This window comes from Enhydra lutris, unplaced genomic scaffold (genome assembly GCF_002288905.1).
Source record: "Enhydra lutris kenyoni isolate GAN:26980312 unplaced genomic scaffold, ASM228890v2 scaffoldscaffold5, whole genome shotgun sequence".
Lineage (NCBI taxonomy): Eukaryota > Metazoa > Chordata > Mammalia > Carnivora > Mustelidae > Enhydra > Enhydra lutris.
Genome location: NW_019154089.1, coordinates 38,333,901 through 38,351,812, shown reverse-complemented (window position 1 = coordinate 38,351,812; position 17,912 = coordinate 38,333,901). Strand labels below are relative to the sequence as shown.

General features: G+C 40.8%; 1 protein-coding gene across 1 annotated transcript in view; it reads left to right on the top strand.

The window, feature by feature from the left end:
- The first annotated feature begins 10,865 nt into the window (after window positions 1–10,865).
- Window positions 10,866–17,912, top strand: part of LOC111140877 (F-box protein 38) — a 54,806-nt gene continuing 47,759 nt past the window's right edge. The window contains exon 1 of the mRNA XM_022493115.1: window positions 10,866–10,966. The gene's annotated coding sequence lies outside the window, so the exon portion shown is untranslated. The remainder of the gene's footprint in view (window positions 10,967–17,912) is intronic.

Sequence of the window (17,912 nt, the reverse complement as noted above, 5' to 3'; positions counted from 1 at the left end):
GTTGGTGGGAATGCAAGCTGGTACAGCCATTCTGGAAAACAGTATGGAGGTTCCTCAAAAAGTTGAAAACAGAGCTACCTTACAACCCAGCAATTGCACTACTGGGTATTTACTCTAAAGATACGAATGTAGTGATCTGAAGGGGCATGGCACCCCAATGTTTATAGAAGCAATACCCACAATAGCCAAACTATGGAAAGAGCCTAGATGTCCATCAACAGATGAATGGATAAAGAAGATGTGGTATGTGTGTGTGTGTGTGTGTGTGTGTGTGTGTGTGTGTGTGTGTGTGTAGGAATATTATGCAGCCATCAAAAAAGCCAAAATTGTGCCATTTGCAAGGACATGGATAGAACTAGAGGGTATTATGCTAAGTGAAATACGACAATCAGAGAAATACAAGTATCATATGATCTCACTGATATGAGGAATTTCAGAAATAAGACAGAGGATTATTGGGGAAGGGGGATAATGAAAAAAGATGAAACCAGAGAGGGAAACAAACCATAAGAGACTCTTAATCTCAGGAAACAAACAGGGTTGCTGGAGGGGAAGGGGGTGGGGGGGAATGGCTGGGGGATGGACATTGGGGAGGGTATGTGCTATGGTGGGTACTATGAAATTGGTAAGACTGATGAATCACAGACCTGTACCCCTGAAACAAATAATACATGTTAATAAAAAAATCTTTAAAAATATAAGATCAAAGCTTCAAAAAAAAGATTTGAGGCTTATTAGACTAGTTGGAATAAAATTCCTGACTCAGTCTGGAAGCTATGGCTACAGGCATGCATAACTCTCATTGGAATGGACTGAATTATAAGACACTGCAGGAGCCAGGGGTGATGGAGCCCCTCTATATGGACTAGAAGAGGATAAAGAACCATTCCTGAAAGGAATATTGAGGCACTATTGCCAGGATAAATGAATGAAAGTCAAGCAAAAACAACAGATGCATCGACACTATCCTCTCTGGATGCTTTCTTCCCTCCCAAGAATTCCTTGCCTTTTTTTTTTTTTTTTTGCCTTTACTACAATTAACTATTTAGCCCTTTTGTATCATGATTAACACTCTATTTAATCTTGGTAGAAAGCAAGGAAATGTCACCTAGAGATCTAAACCTTCTGGAAAACATGCTTTCATACTCATACAAAATTGACTTCCCATTTCACAAATGATGGGAAGTCTGGTAAGAGGACCCCAGGGAACTTCTGTTCTTACTTCTTGCTCTGTATCTCTAAATTTGCAGAGTTCCCCATCAGCTTCCATTTCACCTGATACTGATGCCTCACTCCCTACCACTTTGGTGCAAGTGAGACCTTCCCCATCTTCCTTCATTCCTCAAGCATTTTCAAAGCTATTTGGGGAAACAAATGTTTTGTGAAGGTTTGAGAAAATAAGGGAGATAATGGCTAGCAATCATAGGAGATATATCAGGATTCTTTTGGTTAAGAGTGATGAAAATCCAGGGCACCTGGGTGGCTCAGTTGGTTAAGCATCCAACTCTTGGTTTTGGTTCAAGTCATGATCTCGGGGTTGTAAGATTGAGCCCCCCTCGTTGGGCTCCACATTCAGTATGGAGTCTGCTTGAGATTTTCTCTCTCCCTCTCCCTTTGTCCCTCCCTCCCCTCTCTTAAATAAATCTTTTTAAAAAAAAGAGTGATGAAAATCCAACTGCAACTTAGCTTAGGCTAAATAATAAACGTGTAGGTTCATGCAATTAGGAGGATTCAGAGTGGGTCTTAAGTAAAGCTCAGCCACAGACTTAAATGATACCAGGAGTCCATCTATGCCCTCTGCTAGTCTTTTAAGTGCTGGTTTCATCATCATCCATACAGACTCTGTCTACATGAGGAAATAATGGCTGCTATCTCCCCAGTCAAGTGTCCTTAAGCTCATGAGCCAAAAGGAAAAGGAGTGAGGGTGGGAAGAAGGGAATACTAGAACCCAGTCCAACACCCCTCCAATTAATATGCAACTAAAATTCCCAGATACAAGAAAGAGAATTTTTTTTTACATTATTGTCTTATAATCCCCAAAAGATTAAATGTAAATATAGAAATGAAGATTGAATTATATCTATATTACTATCAGGTGTTCAGAAACAATCTATAAATGTCATTTAAAATAGTTGTCGTATTTTAAGAAAATATAGCATATTAAAGAATATAATGGATGAATCTTATCTAATTCAGAGTTTTTAATTGAGTATTGATTTAAACTTAGAATTTTAAGCTGAAAGAATAATAATTTTATTAAAACTATTATTGGCATTTCAAGAAGTTGTCATTTGTCATATTTATATGTTTAATTAAATAGAATTATAATATTTATTTGGGAAGGTTTCGTTTATGAAGCAATTGAAGCATTTAAAAGGAAAAATTGAGTGTATTAGATTTATCCATTTATTTATGAATTCCTTCCTTCAACAAAACTTAACTGTGTGCCCATCCCCCACATCTGTTCAATTTTGAGAAACCAGTTCACCTCTCTGCTTATTTATCTGTCTTCCTTTACCAAACTGAAGGTCTGCCATCATAATTACTTCCTTGCACCTAGTCCAATGTCTGGCCCCAGACCAAGCACTCAGGAAATATATATTGAATGAATGAATGAGCCACATGAGGCCCAAAATGCAATCAGCTTTTAAAAATTATGACTGTTATCTCCCTGTTATCTTTGGATTTTAAGGACCATCAGTTTCTGTTGCAGTATTGGGTTCACCTAGGGGCCCACCTTCCATTTCTTTCCTTGTAATAGCTGAATGACATTGATTCACCTTCTGCTTAGAGGGAGGTAACTTGTTCATTCGGCTAACATGAGGGGTAGAATCACAGGGTATGCAAGGGGAGAAACAGTGAATCCTGTGTGCAGCTGGAATACGGTTTGTGAAGGGAAACATGACTGAAATGGTAGGCCACAACCAATGTGTATTGGGCCTTGGACATCTGATTAACAAGTTACAAATGTATACATGAAGGTTAAAAATTCAATCACAAAGAAGCCGTTGACACAATCCACAGTATGCTTTAGGAAGATTAATCAGATTTTCATTTGGAGGAAAAATTACAAGAGTGTACCATTTAGTAATTAGGAATATGGGTTTTGAAGTTGTATCGCTCAGATTTCATAACGATTCTCTGCAATTTACCAGCTGTGCGAACTTTAGCAAAAAACTTAACCTCTCTGAACCTGAGTTGCATTATTTATAAAATGGAATCACAATTCATTGGATTAAATGTGATGATGTATTGAAATGACTGGTAGAATGACGCTGTGAATAAAAGAATGCAAAACCAAAACAAACACAATGAAAGTGAGACTTTGCAGGGGAGAGACTAGAGCCAGGATGATTAAAGAGAAAGAGACACAATTAAGAAGGTCACAGAAGCCCATAGGGGAACAAAAACTGAGTTAAAGAGGCTGCTCACAGTTATTCAAGTGTAGCTGCTAACAGTTTGGTTTCACTAGGTGCCTGCTGTGTTGCTGGGTATCCTGCTATTCCCCTGAAATGTTCTTTGTACGTGTCTCCCAGCCTGCCTAGGAACAGAGACTGGTTCTTGGTCATCTCTGCAGCCCTAGTGTCTAATATATTCCCGGTTTCCATGAAATCTTCTTAATAAATGTCAACTAATCATAAATTGTTCTTGACATTTCAAATGATTTTCTAAAGAGAAACTTCTTTGCTCTCGTATCTCTAGAGATCAGGCAAAAAGATCTGGCCTAGATGTAGTGACAGGGAACACACAATACGAGTAATTGTAAAAAAAAAAAAAAAAAAAAAAAAAAAAGCTTGTTAGTTTCTTAAGTTTCATCCTCAATCTTTTCACTTTCCTATGACGTAACTTTGATCTGGTGCAGTTTGGTCCAAAAATAAAAATAAAAAGCAAAGGCCTTGTTGCTTGATTCTTCACTACAGAGCTCAGGCTTACAAAAGCCTCCCATGTAGATTCCTCTCTCTGTTTCTCTTTCTCTTCCTATTTTCCTTCATTCTCTCTCTCTCTCTCTCTCTCTTTTAAATTTATTGTTTATTTTGGTGTTCTTTTTTCCCCTAATTTATCACCTTGTGTTTGGTTTTGAAACTGCAATTCTCTATGTATATACATATGTATAATATCCTTTCTTAGGATTTCCTTACGCAACTTGGTAAAGTTTAAAATGCTTTGAAAATGAACTTCAGAAATAACACATGCTAAGAGTTCAGCCCTTGCATCTTCAACTATAGCTGAGAAGAAGGAAAGAAAAGAGGCCTTTGGAGAGTGACATAATAACAGCTAAGCTTTGTGGAGTTTTTTACGCGTGCTAGGCACTGTTCTAAGTGGGTTACAAATATTTCCCCACAAAGAACAGAAGAAAGCAAAGATGTGGAGAAACTGGAATTCTTTTGCACTGCTGGTGAGAATGTGAAATGGTGCTGCTGATATGGAAAAATTAAAAATAAAAGTACCATATGATCCAGCAATCCACTTTTGGATATATATGTGAAAGAATGGAAAGGTGGATCTATCTCAATTGATGCAGAAAAAGCATTTGACAAAATCCAGCATCCGTTCCTGATTAAAACGCTTCAAAGTATAGGGATAGAGGGAACATTCCTGAACTTCATCAAATCTATCTATGAAAGACCCACAGCAAATATCATCCTCAATGGGAAAAAGCTTGCAGCCTTCCCGTTGAGATCAGGAACACGACAAGGATGCCCATTTTCACCACTCTTGTTCAACATACTTTTAGAAGTCCTAGCAACAGCAATCAGACAACAAAGAGAAATAAAAGGTATCCAAATTGGCAATGAAGAAGTCAAACTCTCTCTCTTCGCAGATGACATGATTCTTTATATGGAAAACCCAAAAGACTCCACCCCCAAACTACTAGAACTCATACAGCAATTCAATAACGTGGCAGGATACAAAGTCAACGTACAGAAATCAGTGGCTTTCTTACACACTAACAATGAAAATACAGAAAGGGAAATTGGAGAATCTATTCCATTTACTATAGCACCAAGAACCATAAGATACCTGGGAATAAACCTAACCAAAGAGGTAAAGGAACTGTACTCAAGGAACTACAGAACACTCATGAAAGAAACTGAAGAAGACACAAAATGATGGAAGACCATTCCATGCTCTTGGATCGGAAGAATAAACATTGTTAAAATGTCTATACTGCCTAGAGCAATCTATACTTTTAATGCCATTCCGATCAAAATTCCACCAGTATTTTTCAAAGAGCTGGAGCAAATAATCCTAAAATTTGTATGGAATCAGAAAAGACCCCAAATCGCTAAGGAAATGTTGAAAAACAAAAATAAAACTGGGGGCATCATGTTACCTGATTTCAAGCTTTACTACAAAGCTGTGATCACCAAGACAGCATGGTACTGGCATAAAAACAGACACATAGACCAGTGGAACAGAGTAGAGAGCCCAGATATGGACCCTCAACTCTATGGTCAATTAATCTTCGACAAAACAGGAAAAAATATACAGTGGAAAAAAGACAGTCTCTTCAATAAATGGTGCTGGGAAAGCTGGACAGCTATATGCAGAAGAATGAAGCTCGACCATTCTCTTACACCGTACACAAAGATAAACTCAAAATGGATAAAAGATCTCAACGTGAGACAGGAATCCATCAGAATCCTAGAGGAGAACATAGGCAGTAATATCTTCGATATCAGCCACAGCAACTTCTTTCAAGATATGTCTCCAAAGGCAAAGGAAACAAAAGCGAAGATGAACTTTTGGGACTTCATCAAGATCAAAAGCTTCTGCACAGCAAAGGAAACAGTCAAGAAAACAAAGAGGCAACCCACGGAATGGGAGAAGATATTTGCAAATGACAGTATAGACAAAAGGTTGATATCCAGGATCTATGAAGAACTCCTCAAACTCAACACACACAAAACAGACAACCATATCAAAAAATGGGGAGAAGATATGAACAGACACTTCTCCAATGAAGACATACAAATGGCTATCAGACACATGAAAAAATGTTCATCATCACTAGCCATCAGGGAGATTCAAATTAAAACCACATTGAGATACCAACTTACACCAGTTAGAATGGCCAAAATTAGCAAGACAGGAAACAACATGTGTTGGAGAGGATGTGGAGAAAGGGGAACCCTCTTACACTGTTAGTGGGAATGCAAGTTGGTGCAGCCACTTTGGAGAACAGTGTGGAGATTCCTCAAGAAATTAACAATAGAGCTTCCCTATGACCCTGCCATTGCACTACTGGGTATTTACCCCAAAGATACAGATGTAGTGAAAAGAAGGGCCATCTGTACCCCAAGTTTATAGCAGCAATGGCCACGGTCGCCAAACTGTGGAAAGAACCAAGATGCCCTTCAACGGACGAATGGATAAGGAAGATGTGGTCCATATACACTATGGAGTATTATGCCTCCAACAGAAAGTATGAATACCCAACTTTTGTAGCAACATGGACAGGACTGGAAGAGATTATGCTGAGTGAAATAAGTCAAGCAGAGAAAGTCAATTATCGTATGGTTTCACTTATTTGTGGAGCATAACAAATAGCATGGAGGACAAGGGGAGATGGAGAGGAGAAGGGAGTTGAGGGAAATTGGAAGGGGAGATGAACCATGAGAGACTATGGACTCTGAAAAACAATCTGAGGGTTTTGAAGGGGCGGGGGGTGGGAGGTTGGGGGATCCAGGTGGTGGGTATTGTAGAGGGCACGGATTGCATGGAGCTCTGGGTGTGGTGCAAAAATAATGAATACCGTTACGCTGAAAAAATAAAAAATAAATACATAAATACATAAATACATAAAATCTTTAAAAAAAAAAAGAAAAAAAAAGAAAGGCGGATCTAGAAGAGAGATTTGCAAACTGAAGGTAACTGAAACATTGTTCACAATAGCCAAGAGGTAGAAACAACCCAAATTTCCATAGATGGATGAATGGACAAACAAAATTTTGTATATACATACCATGGAGTATTATTCTACCTTCAAAAGGAAGGAAATTCTGACACATACCACACAGGGATGAAGCTTAAAGACATCATGCTAAGTGAAAGTAGCCAAACACAAAAGGACAAATAATATATGTTTCCACTTATCTAGAGACAAAAAGTGGAATAGTTGCCAGGGGCTGGGGGTCTGGGCAGGGATGGAAGTTGTTTAGTGGTACAGAGTTTCAATTTGGGGAGATTAAAAAAAAAAAGGTTCTGGAGGTGGATGGTAGTCATTGTTGCATGACAATGTAAATATAATTATTGCCACTGAAATCCACTTAAAAATGTTTAAGATGAAAAATTTTATGTTATGTATATTTTTACACAATTTAAAAAAACATGTAAAGAATGATTCATGTGCGGACTCAAAACTATTTGTACTGGTTCGGTTACCAGGCTTTCTTTTTGTCACCTGTGCTAACAAAATCTACAGATGTGCAAAAAAATTAAAAACAAACAAATGAGGTTGTTGGTAAATTAAAGATGGCCACAAATTCTTTGCTACTCTCCACCTCAATTAAGAGGTGGAGTCTTACTCTTTTCCCCTTGAATTAAGGCTGGCTTTGTGTCTTTTTGACCAATAGACTGTGGCAGAAGTAACTTCTGGGATCCAGGGCTAGATCATAACAAGTCCTACTATATTGCTTGGAACAGCTCACTCTCTGCACGTACAGTCTCTGAGAGCTCCCTCAGTAAGCATTTTGTTGTGCGAAATCCAAACCAGAGAAAGAGGCCATGTGCAAGCACTCTGTGGGATAGCTCTAGCTGAGCCTCCAAAGAGGGATTCCAGCCTGAATTGCCAATAACGTAGCATTCATTTGAGCCTGAAGTAAACTACAGTTTCAGCTGACATCTGACTGCAAATGTGTAAGAGACCTCCAAGCTAGAACCACATACCCAAGTCCAGTCAACCCACAGAATCGTGACAGATCATAACAAATTGTGTTAAACCACTAAAATCTGCTGTGGTTCATTATGTAGGTACCATAATGGTGTCCATTTATACTTGAAAAACCTGAAGCTGAGAATGGAAATGCTTGCTCCTGGTCTCTGCCAGTAAGCAGAGGAACTCACACTTGAAGCACATATTTCTAAACTTCTAGACTGGTAGCGCCTGCACTGCTGACCACCGAATACAGTTTTTCAGTTGAAACAGCTATAAAAGGGGCGCCTGGGTGGCTCAGTGGGTTAAAGCCTCTGCCTTTGGCTCAGGTCATGATCCCAGGGTCCTGGGATCGAGCCCCACATCGGGTTCCCTGCTCAGCAGGGAGCCTGCTTCCCTCTCTCTCTCTCTGCCTGCCTCTCTGCCTACTTGTGATCTCTGTCAAATAAATAAATAAAATCTTTAAAAAAAAAAAAAATTTTTAAAAAAAAAAAAAAAAAAAAAAAAAAAAAAAAAAGAAACAGCTATAAAAGGATTTACTTCTCAAAAATTCCTGTATTTAATTCAGAGCTGAGTTCTGCCACATTACTCAACTCCAAGGGTAATGTGGATGACCCCAATGTGCATGGTACCTCCTGCAGTTGTGCATTACACAGGCCCCAGAGCCATAAGAAAGGGACCTGAACAAACCTGTCCCCTATCCTCAACCAGAGCTTGTTCTCTTAAGTGTTAACGCCTTCTAACAAATGGTCGGCCCTTGTCTAAGGGCCTAAGAAATTTCAAGGGAAAAGAGAGGTTGGTACTAGAACCTATGAGAGTACCAGAAGTAAGACATATTTAAAAATTTAATTAAGGGGCGCCTGGGTGGCTCAGTAGATTAAAGCCTCTGCCTTCAGCTCAGGTCATGATCCCAGGGTCCTGGAATCGGGCCCTACATCGAGCCCTGCATCGGGCTCTCTGCTTGGCAGGGAGCCTGCTTCCCTCCCTCTCTCTGCTTGTGATCTCTGTCAAATAAATAAATAAAATCTTTAAAAAAATTTAATATAGGGGCGCCTAGGTAGTTCACTCTGTTAAGCGTGAGTCCTGTGTCGGGCTCCCTGCTCCTTGGAGAGCTGGCTTCTCCTTCTGCTTCTCTCTCTCTCATGAATAAAAAATAAAATCTTTTAAAAACTAATTAAAAAGCAGGGAGTAAGAATGAAAAAAAAAACAAAACAAAACCCAGTGGTTCAGGGTCATTTAGCGTAGGACAGATTTCACTGTAGAGGGCAGAGCTTCCCTGGTGATGCTACTGTATAAGAGCAGGGAACACTAGCTTCCGACTCTAATAAAAACCTACATCACCAAGGAACAAAAAAATCTTGGAGTTTAGTAAAGGGAAGCACACCTTCTACCTTAAAATGTTAAAACTGTGGTGCCTGGGTGACTCAGTCGGTTAAGTGACCAACTCTTGATTTTGGCTCAGGTCATGATCTCAGGGTCCTGAGATGGAGCCCCACATCTGGCTGTGCACTAAGCAGGGAGTCTGCTTGTTCCTCTCCCTCTGGGACCCCCCTCCCAACAAAGGAATAAATAAAATCCTAGAAAAATAATGTTAAAATGGGTTTTTAAGTCTATTTATACACAGCAGGCACTGATAGCACTCAGAAAACATCTCTATTCAGCATTTATTACAATATTTGTAAATAAGCTTTCATTTCCCTTTCCAAATTTGAAGTAGGAAACATATCTTATTTGTGAGTATTTCTGGTCCCACCATAGTACTCTTTACTGAAGGAGGAATGCTAACCCCATTCGGTAATACATTCAAACAAAGATTCAACCCATTTGCACTGAAGTAAACTTTATTCAATCCCTTGTATCTATGCCAGGCTCAGTGCTAAACATTTTCATACATAATCCCTATTTGTTTTCCTAAACAATCCAGAACACAGGAAGAGCCAAGGTTTGTTTTACTGTTTGATTTAAGTTCAAATATGAAAGAAATGGATGGAAGCAACTAACATGGGAACAGGACTTTATTTTCACTTACAGGAATAACGTGACATGAAAATGGGGATTAAGATGAACAGTATATAAATATGATGAGGTTTTGTTGCTTTTTCTTCCCAGAGCCCTAAATCAAGACACCTGATTTGACACCTGGAATGACATAGCTAGAACTGTGACTGCCATGATAAGCTGAAACCTATGATGCTAAACCATAGTAGGGAAAGAGGAAAAACCAGTTTGGGCATCAAGAAAGGACTAGGAAGGGCAGCGCCCCCCCCCCCCAAAGTTCATCTTCAGGTCTTTTACAGCTGAATCGTCTAGTTGGCCTTGTGTCTTGTCAAACTGGGTCTCATGTACACTAACTTTCCTAAAGGTTATTTGTATCTATTTCAGTTTATGCATTTTGATCAATTTCACTTAAATGTATGCCCCGGCAAGAACGTGGGATGTGGAGGGTAAAATTCCGAGTTTCAGTCCACCTGTGTGACATTAAGTCAATTAATCTCTGAAGAAAAAATTTTATCCATTAAACAATGAAAAAACTGATTGATTCCTAACCGTCTGTCAGAGTGGTAGGGAGTTCTTGATGGGACACTCACGTGAGAGCCCTTTGGAACCTATAAAATACTGCTAATTATGTGCAGAAACAACGTCCCCAAAATAGGGGCGATTTTCTTTTTTCAGCTAAACGAATTCTGGAAAAATCCCTACTGGAACGCAGTGGTTTTGCAAATGTCAAACGCAAGGTCCAAAAGCTTACCCAAAGCCCGACAGCAGCAAAGTGAGACGCAAACCACAGAAAGTGACTGCTGCCCCAGCCTCAGACGCTGGGCACTTCCGGCGCAGCAATGCAGTCACGGAAAGATGGACGGGCTCCATCACCCCATGAACAGCCACGCTCAACATGGCTGCCATGAATCGACGACAGCGTCCCACACCCAACATGGACATACGGAACGAGCCCAGCCCCGGAAGGCAACCCTCCGGAAATGCCCGAGCTGCGGCGGAAGCGGAAGCGCCGAGGCGGTGGGGGCCGCGGGAAGTGTCGGTCGCATATCTCCCTCCCTCTCAACCACAATAACAGACGGAGGGCCGGCGTAGGTGAGGCGGCTGCGGAATGGGCTTGGGGACCGGCAGCAGGCCGCAAAGCGGGGGGTGTGGGCAGGGTGTCGCGGGGTGGAGGCAGCCGGGTGGGATCTCCGGGGCTCCCGAACTCCCGACCGCCTGGGCTCTCGGTCTCGGACTCTTTTCAGGCCTAGAGCTCCCGGGAGAGCAAGGATTGGGTTTGTGGGTCTTGGCCTTGTAGGCCCTGGTTGCGGGTTTGCTTACCTTATCCAGAGCTGGCCGAAGATTCTAGCATACAGAACCCTCTTTGGGTCTCGGGTTTCCTCAGATTGGGGGCGGGCTGGGGGGTTGGCCTGGGCAATATATGGGACACCATCCCACTCCGAGCGTCACTAATTCTACGATTTTTACGTTGTCAGTGTTTAAGCCAGTAAGTTAAGGAAGACCTGTAGTCAGTGTACCGAGGGATGTCTCTGAGCAAGACGCAATGAGTACATTTTTTTGAGAGGCGGCCAGCCCTGGGATCAGGAGCCTCAAATTTTAGTTTTACCTCACCACCGACTCCCTGTGTGACCTTGCCCAGGTGCATTACCCTCTCTGTAGCGCAGTTGGCTTATCTGTAAAATGAAAATGTTAGTAGCTTCTGATGCATCTCCCAGCTCTGAAGATCATGTTCTTAGCTCCTTTTAAAGGAGTCTTAGAGACAGACCTGAAAAGCTTGTTTTCCCTGCCTCCTGGGTAGCCAGGAGTTGGCCGATAAGAGATGTCTACCGTGTTTCTTTCCAGGCACCAAACTGGCCAAGGGCAACTGGGTACTTAGGAAGGTTCTTGTGCAGGGAGAAGCTCTGTCCTGACGACTTCGTTTTATAAATCTAGACCAGCAGTGTGAAAACACTCCTGCGTGAAGAATGGGAGATCTTGTTTTTTGTCTTAAAGCTGCTTTTAACTTGCTGTTACTTTGGGCAAATTCCTTTGCACTCTCTGGACTTGAGAGTTCTCAGCTGGCAAACGAGCGCATTGGATTAGGACACTGATTCTTAATCCTCTTTCCCATACTCTCAGCACAACTGAAGAAAGAAATAATGGCTTTATAAGACCAGGATATTCTGGGAGAGAGAAGAGGTGGGATGTGGAAAGCTACATATTGTGTAGTCCTATAGACTAAAAAAATCTATGCTTGTAATTTTTAATATCTGACAGTTACTGGTTTAGGTGACCCTAAGGGTTCTTTCCTCCTTTTAAAATTTACAATGCTGTGATTTCTTATGTTCTCTTAGGGTAATGAATATGGACTTTGTGTGTGTGTGTGTGTGTGTGTGTGTGTGTGTGTTTATTTATTTTTTAGGATTTTATTTTAAAATAATCTACACCTAGCATGGGGTTCAAACTTGGAAACCTGAGGTCAGGAGCCATATGCTCTATCAATTGACCCAACCAGGCACCCCTTGCGTGTGTTTGTTTAAATGAATGTGTGCCTGCAGGTACACACTTTAGTGAAAAAGATATGAAGGCATAGAATAAGAGAAAAAGGAAAAACGACTTTTCAGTAAGGTGAAGTAACGTAGTAAAATAAAATTGGTCTTGCACTGGAGTTTAAGACCTGTATCTTTGCTTCAGCTCTTGTACTTTCTGACTTTGTGTCTTTGGACAAACCAGCTTACCCCTTTAGGTCTCACTTTTCCTTATCTGGAAGGTGAAGGGTTGGACTGGATGATTTCTAGATCCTTTTGGCACTAGAATTCTATGTTTGTTTTTTTATTTGAGCAGTTTGGTAGATGTGCTGTGGTGCCTCTTTAGGCAAGAGAGGCTATCCTGGGTAGTAGGCATGGAAGCTCTCTGATGTTGGGATCTATGATGTTAGGTCAGATTAAGTGACATGCAAGATTATTTTGATATGAGCAAGCTGAAGCCAATAGAAACTAAAGAAAGGCATTAGAACCTGAGGGGCAGGAAAGCCCTCACTCAACCAGATGGATGATTGAAGATATTGGGAAGTTTTAAATGGGAGAGGGGTATTTTTGGTGAGGGTAATGAAAGATAATTTAGATTATAGTAATGGAAATGACTGAGTTATAAAAAAAAAACTGGTGTTAGAGTCTACCTGCATTCTAAGACAGTAAGTTTCGTGGGAAGACAGACTTTTCAATACCTGGCACTTAGTAGGCAGTAAATGATAGGGTAGATAATGGATGAACAGATAACAGCTATCAAGAAAAGGAGGAGTTTTTCCATACAATTGTTATTAATTAGATACAGAATGAGAAATTGGTTCAGAATTATGAAAATTCTATCGGACAAGAGATCCCACAGTTTTCTGGTTAGTTGTTAGTTAGTTTATCTCTTCGTTGTAAAGTGTGTTAATAAGAGACAAACGTGCTTGGGAAGGCCTGGTGTGGTCTGAGGAAAGGATTAATTAATAGAATAAGTCAGGGATGGTGGAGAATGTTGACAAGATGGTAGAGGTATAGGAAGATTTTTATATTAGACATTTAGGGAGTGAAGGAGTGGACTCATATAGGATTTTTGTAGATATCACCAGTTGTCAGAATTGTGAATAGTAGGTACTAAAACCTCTACAGTGGAAATAGAGGATTAAAAGGAAAAGAACTTGATATTGCAAGGAAATGTTAGGCCTCCCTTGCAAGAGGTGGAGATAGCCTTAAGGGTTAGGGATTAAAATAGATGGGGATAAATTTGGGGGCAAACAGAATGAACTGAATTAATAGAGGATAGTATAGTTCTGTTTGGGAAAAGAGGAGATTTGACTGGCCATTTGGAAGGAGAAGAGAGCACACCTAAGAGAAATTGTATTGTGGAAGGACTCCCTGGCTTAAAGAATACACACAGATAACTCAGGTTACTACTTAGAATGTACTTGCACCACCCGGACAATAAAGGTGCTTCCAGTGGCTAAGGTCTGCGAAACAGACAGCCACCGAAAGACCATAGGATACCCAGGACTGCTAAAAGCTGTGGTGTGGGATCTTAAATTAGATGGACCACAAACCCTAATTTGTGAAGCAGGGTGTGGCCAGCAGAAATTTTATCAGAGCATCCAGAAGCCCATCTCAGAGCACTGGGGCATAGCTCTGGAATGCAGATGGACAGCTGAGGTGCAGAGCCTGACTTGATGATAGGGTGTGTAATGTAGGCTGAGAAGTTTGAAGACACTTAATACATGCCCTTGGGCAAGTGACTTATCCTCTCTGGTTCTGTTTATCCATCTGAAAATTGAGGGAGCTTGTCTTAAGGACCTCTGGATGAACTTTGATGTGTCTGTGAAGCCCCTCAAATTGTGTATGAAATTCATCGTGCATGAGTATGTTTTATTTTCCTCTTGGGAAGAAGATGTGCAGCTTTTACCATAGCCTCAGATGGGTTTGTGATCCACAAAAAATTAAGAACTGTGTGACTGGGTAGCCTCTGAGGGCCACTTCAGCTTTTTACATTCTAGGATTCTAGACTTCTGTCAAAATGACATTTCTTTGAGATTTGGAGTCTGAGTCTCCAGAACTTGGCTGGCCCTAGAAATAACACCTAGTGCTGCAAAATAGATTCATCGTGTATTTGTACTCACTTCTCTCTTACCCTCTATGACTCCTTTGCTAGATCTGCTTCAGTGTTTCATCTTCACCTGCTGTGGATTTTTCCTTCTTAGCCCTTTCCCTTCTAAGCTACTGCTGCTTTGCACCTTCCCTCCTTTTTTGAGTTTCTCAAGTGGCAAATGGTGATATGTGGGCTCTAGGGGTAGGAAGAAACCAAGATACAGAAGGCTATTTTTCTATTCTCACTTGCTTTTGTCCTTTATCCCACTAAAAGAAAAGCAATTAAGAGAGAGAGTGCACAGACAAGAGAGACAGCATCATCATTTGGATTTTGCTCATTTTGCGCAGTTTTCTTCTTACACAGAGTTGCCAGGCCTTTGTTACTCTCAGCATAGCCACCTCAATGAAGATGAAGCCAGCTTTAGTTGAAATAATTTTGTTTTCCTTTACGGAATTTGAATGGTGGTAAGGGCAAAGAAATGAATTCTTTTTAACAAGGAAGCTTTTTTATCTCCTGGATAGTTCCAGGACACCTACTTGGAGAGGACTGATGGCTTTCCCCTGACTGTGGGTCCTGACCTGTTAAACCCCTACATGTGGGATGGAGATCTTATCTTTTACCCTGGCCTTCATCTCCACGTGTCCCCCAGGGGCTTCCCGCAGGCTACTCTACTCACTGCCAAGTAGGTAGCTGTATAAATAAGTCTTCAATTCTAGGCATCATACAGAAAATATACGTATAATTTCACCTAAAAAAATGCTGCTAATTTAGGCCCTTCGACAGTTAGTGTTAATGCATACTGTAAGTTAACTAGATTTTTGTGGGCTCACTAGGGACCCTATCTCTGCATAATGTTCTATAAAGTCATATCTGTGAGTAAGTACTTCTGAGTCCTAAACAAGAGAACATTTATAAACCAATGATATTTAAGGTGCAGTCAATTTGGTTTAAAAATTCAAGGGTCGGTTGTACACTGAGGCATTAAATCTGATTCCCACAAAATCACAGCTTGCAAAATAATAAGGAACAGCAAAAGGCAGAATCAGAAGATGAAGGTATAAATAGTGATATAGATTTGGTGAAGAAAAAGAAGGGAGCAAGGCTAAGAAAGATTTTTACTTACAGGATGAAAAGTCGGTAACATCATATTCCTGAAAGGCTAGAGCTGTCAAGATTCTTAAAAGTGAAGCATGTGCTAAAAATATGATAGCTGGAGAATTCATCTGTGGTTGGATTGGTCAAAACTGGTTAATAGTCTTGTTGAGGCATTTGTAGGTGCCCCTAGCTGTTTGTTTTGTGTTTCCTGATTGGATTAAAATCTGGTTGCATTTTGCTAGGTTATAAGCTTGTTACTGAGATTGTGGAGGGCTGTGGTAGCAAACAGGATGCTCAGAGGGCAATGGTTCCTAGCAGCCTGGAAGCTACTGGATGCCTCTTCAATAATGGAAAGATTGATGGATGTTCATACATCAGATATTTGAGGATTTATTATGAGCAAAGACTTGGTTTTCACCTAGAGGCAGGAGACTGAGATTCCTTCCCTTTTCCTGGCTGAAAATGGCCCAAAAAATACTACACAAGTTTCTATAGGAGAAGCACATGTTAAGTCTCAACAGGGAGCTCAAAAGAGGGGAGAAGTTTTCACAGAGGACTTAACATTTAAACTAGATTTTGAAAACAGATTAATGCTGTTTTAGGCAAAAAAGGAAAGGAGAGGACATTCTAGTCGGAGTTAATAGCTTATTAGGAATGAAAGATCAATATTTGGGGGAACTAAGGTTACTGGTGGGGCAGGAGTGAGTGTCCTGAAGAACAAGTGGTTAAGGATTGAAAGATGAGATTGGGAAGGTGCCATGGATGAAATTAGAAAGATTTTATCCTGTGGAAACTGGGATTCCTTGTGGGCTGATTTGTTTTTTGTTTGTTTTTTAAGGGGCATAATATGCAAAACAAATCTAAATGTTCAAATAAGGGAGAAGAGTAGAAAAAGTAATCTTTGTTACTTTACTAAACCTCTGTTCTCCCCAGAGGTAACCACTGTTGATATTTTGTTGTGGACCTTTCCAGAAATGTCCCATACAGACACAAGCATATTTGTCCTTTTTCTCTAATGCAAAGGAGGTAATGCTTTTGAATGATCTACATTTTGCTTTTTTCACTTAATGTGCAATCAGAGGAATGGTTTAAAACATAATTCTGGTTTCAGTGTGGAGTATGGTATGGTAAGCATTTATTCAGCAAATTACTTATTGTCGGCATATTGTGTGGTAGGCTTTGTTCCAGGCTCTAGGGAAATCACTGAGGAAGACATTGTCATCCAGGTGAGGGTTGATAGAGGCCTGAAAGCCCAAGGAAGGGGATGCAAGAGCAGTATTGTGATAAGATTGGTAAGAATAGCCAATCGAGTGCCTGGAAAGTGAGAGATCCCAGAATATTGAGGCTGATTTCACGGTTTCTGTTTTGGGCATCTGGTAAACTGGAGTAGGGAAAGTAGGGGTATGTGTGTCTGTCTGTCTGTGAATGTGTTTTGGGAGGGGGTGGTTGTGGAGAGAGTTCAGTTTGGACATACTTGTGAAGGATGTTCAAAGTACTGAGATGAAGGTTTCTGAGAGGAAGTAAATGTCAGAACTCAGGAGAGATAGGAGCCAGAGTGGATTCTTTTTTTTTTTTTTTAGTATATTTGTAGTAGCAGTAGTGGAATACAGAGTGGATACAGTTGTCTCAGGCAGAAGAGAATTCTAGGGTGAATTGGCAAAAAAGACTGAGGAGTGCTCATAGAGGAATGAAGAGGACCAAGAGGATGTCACTTTGGGGGTCGCAGGATGTGAGCATTTCAAAGAAAGACTGGTTAACAGTGCCCATACTACAAATGGGTCAGGTAGGGGAGCCTTGAAGAGGGTATATTGGATTTCATGATGAGGAAGTCGAAATAACCTTAGAGCAGTTTTGGGAGCCATTGTAAGATGGAAAGATTGATTTTGCTGGGGAGAGAGCGGTGAAAAGGTAGGCAGTGATAGGAACAGAGGGGTATATTTGTAACTGTTTTTGTGGGGTGTTCTGAGTACAAACATTTATTTCTCCCAAGGTCTGTTAACCAAAATGGGATGGACATTGAGAAGGCAAAGGAGAGGTCACAAATTCAGTGCAAGGTAGCTCACGCACCTACTTTCTGCAGAATCGCTTAGGTCTGTACTGCTGGTGCTTGTTGATACTAATCCGCACACAGTTGTGTAAAGGTATTTCTTTGGTTTCCTAGGCCATGGCTGAAGAGACAACAAATTAGAGGGGGGCTTAGAGGTAGGTATAGGGATATGTCTGTGCACGTGTGCGTGTGTGGAATGCAGGGAGAAGCGAGCATGCTGCCACCTGTGAGAAATTACAACCAGTGACCTGTCAGTGAGGGAAAAGACCACACACACAGGCACAGGAAATCAGA